General features: G+C 39.6%; 1 non-coding gene across 1 annotated transcript; it reads right to left on the minus strand.

Moving 5' to 3' along the window:
- Positions 1-2599: 2599 nt before the first annotated feature.
- LOC130018712 (small nucleolar RNA SNORA36 family) lies at positions 2600-2731 on the minus strand. The gene has a single exon (XR_008791602.1). It is a non-coding gene; the product is annotated as a small nucleolar RNA SNORA36 family (small nucleolar RNA).
- Positions 2732-3200: the final 469 nt, after the last annotated feature.

A 3200-nucleotide genomic window follows, 5' to 3' on the forward strand; every position in this document is an offset into this window, starting at 1 on the left:
CAAGCCAGAGCCCCTCTCACCTCTGACTCTGCCCTCTGGAGCTGGAGCCCGAGCCAGAGCCCAAGCTAGAGCCTGAGCCTGAGCCTTAGGGTGGTGACACAAAGGTGGGTTGAACATTAACAAATCAACAAAGAGGTAAGACCGCTCCTTAAAGAGATTAACTCAAGGATAAAATATCATCTAAAGAGATTATTCCAGATTACTGGGAGATCTGCTTAAAGGTGGGATCCCAACAAGGGTGTGTTCTTTCCTCAGTAGGAATCTACTTAAATAGTTGTAGTAAATCTACTTCCAATATTTCTAGCAATGTCATTCTGTATGAGCACAGTAAGAGATATAAACTTACAGTTTGGTTCTTCCTGAGGACATCTCACTATATATTCCGCAGTCCTCAGGCCAGGTTAGTCTTCCTAGCTCCAGCAAGGTCCTAGTCTCGTCGTTACTTACTTTTGGATAATGACAGCATTTGTCCATGATCATCCCCTCAACTTATACTTGAGTATCATGGTGCTTTGACCTGGCCCATTTCGATGCCAGGTAGCTCACAGCTTGTCCTGGGTTCATTCAGTCCCTCGTTGGGACCCTGCTTTTGGAGTGCTAGGAACTAAGGGAACTGAGTCAAGAAAGCAGATGCCCGGAGTAAATATTATTTGGAGTTAATCAACTCCCAAGTTACAAAGCATAATATTTACTGTCTTCGTGTGTCCATACAGAAAGGACATTGCTTTAAGGTAAACTATGCAAAAGACATAACTTACAATACAAGTTCAGTGTCTTAGAAGGATATGATCTTACAAGCTAACAGAATCTGATTAGGGAGAAAAGGTGATTAACTGGCTGAGGAGGAGAGCACAGAGAAGGAAGAGTTTACAGATAAACAGAGGAATGGGAGTGACTAGTGAGCACTGTGATGGGTGTAACCGATAAACCTAAGCTCCCTGTGGCAATGTTATCCTACACATAAAGTCACTTCAAAAAGCAACATTCTATGAGTCCGAATGTGATGGAGGCCCCTGGATGGAGAAAATGGGATCTTTCCAGAAGTTCATGCCCCTAAGGATAAAAAAGAGAATTTAGAAGGGGTGTTGATAATGGGATGGTGATAAAATCACCAAACCTAGGAGTAAATCCAACAGACTATGTGGAAGTCTAAGAGTTTTTATCTGTAATGCAGCTAAGGCAGTTTGGTAAGAACAAATCTCAAAGAAAATTACTGGACATCTAACAATTGAATGTTAGATGAAAGGAATGGCAAGAAAAGACATGTTTTTGAATCAAAGCCCAACTTTGATTCGATAAATCTATCCATTAAAAATCTATCTCTATTTTTCTCTTTTTTCAAATACTGTGGTCTATTGAATATTTGGTATCTTCAATTAACAGACCTGCAAACTGCCTAATTTGTGAATCAGTAAGAAATAATGAAGTGATAACTAACCACAGGCTATTTTAGACTATGCAAACCATCTAAAATATCATATGGATTTGTTTCTTTTGTGTGTATATTCACTTTCCATGCCTCTCAAAGTAGAGTCAAACATTTACTCCTTTGACTTCATTGCTATAATTTTGTCCCTAATTTATTCCTTAACAACTTGCACCTGGCTCCAAGTTCACTGAACTTTTAACTCTAGGGTTATCAAACTACTTCTTCATTAATGAACTCAGTGACATCTTAACTATTTTTGTTCTCCAAGAACTTTCTGTTGCATTTGATGCTACTGATTTCTCTTCTTACTGCAATAAGAGCAGTTTTGACTGTTTGAACATTAAACTCATCAAGTTCTTCTCATACCTTCTGGGAACTCTTGTCACTCCTTCTAGGAGATTTCCTCCACCATCTACCCACGATATATGGCTATTGTTAACGTTTTTATTCTTAGTCATGACCTTTTCTTCAGTCTACAAGATCTTCAACATTTTTATTCTCTGGTGAGAGCTTCTTCAAGTACCTCTGTTGATGACTCACAAATCTACATTTCAGCTCTGTGTTTCAAAGTCAAAGTACTAAAAAAGGTCCAACTGCATCTATATATCCACAGACCTTCAAATTCAATATATCCAAAGACAAATGCTTCATTATCTTAAAGTCTATACCTGAATTTCTTAAAATAGTTCATAGACCCATCTTTTTCTCAGCTATACAATTCGATATCTTGCTGCCATTTACTTTCCCCAAGTATGTTTCTATAGAGTACATAGGGGGGAAGAGTTGTGAGATTTTGTGTGTGTGAGTGTGTGTGTGTGTGTGTGTGTGTCTTTAAAAGAGTTATATGCTTGCTTCAGAGGCAGTGAAGTAGGTAGAAGTTGGGAAATAGCTCCTAATTCTCTTTTTTCCCCTTCTAGTCTAGGAGAAGGACTGGAGCAATAGCACAGTGGATGGGTGTTTGCCTTGCATTGCAGCCATCCCAGGTTCAATTCCTCCACCCCTCTCGGAGAGCCCGGCAAGCTACCGAGAGTATCTTGCCTGCGTGGCAAAGCCTGGCAAGCTACCCGTGACATATTCGATATGCCAAAAACAGTAACAACAAATCTTGCAATTTGTTGTGAGACGTTACTGGTGCCTGCTTGAACAAATTGATGAACAATGGGAGGACAGTGCTACAGTCTAGAAGAAAATGAATAGAGAAATGCCTTCTACTCAATCATCTCCCTCAGTTCATTTCTTAATGTCCCAAAGTTTAATAACCAAACAGGGAAGCAGCCCTGAATTAGACTCAACACTCTGGTATAATTCCCAATTCTTAAGTTGTCTAGAAGGAGAGGGACCGCTTGAAAAAGTGTGCTGGTAGTCACTAAATCAGTGAAATGCAGCTTCTACTCATGAAATCTAATGTGTTTCTCTTTTCTCTTCTTTCTGGACACACAGTTCAGTACCTCGTGTCTTTTGACCTATGTTATTGTTATAGCCTCCTTTGCCTTAGTTTTCAATATTTATCTGCACTAATTAAGACAAGAGAGATGAGAGCAAACAGTGCAATGAACATAGCAGGACAAGAGGGAATGGGCAAAGGGGTACTTGGTGAACACTTTAAGGAATAATTGTTGCTAGCCAGGTAAAGTGTGCAGCAAGCAAGTGAAGCAGTTGTAGGTCACAATCTATAACCTAGAAAAAGAGAGGAGATCAGGACTGTCTGGAGGGTATCATGAAATTGGGGTACTGACTTCAGTTCTTGTAACAATACATAAACAGAAATATA

The sequence above is a fragment of the Sorex fumeus genome, unplaced genomic scaffold, assembly GCF_029834395.1.
Source record: "Sorex fumeus unplaced genomic scaffold, SorFum_2.1 ptg000265l, whole genome shotgun sequence".
Taxonomy (NCBI): domain Eukaryota; kingdom Metazoa; phylum Chordata; class Mammalia; order Eulipotyphla; family Soricidae; genus Sorex; species Sorex fumeus.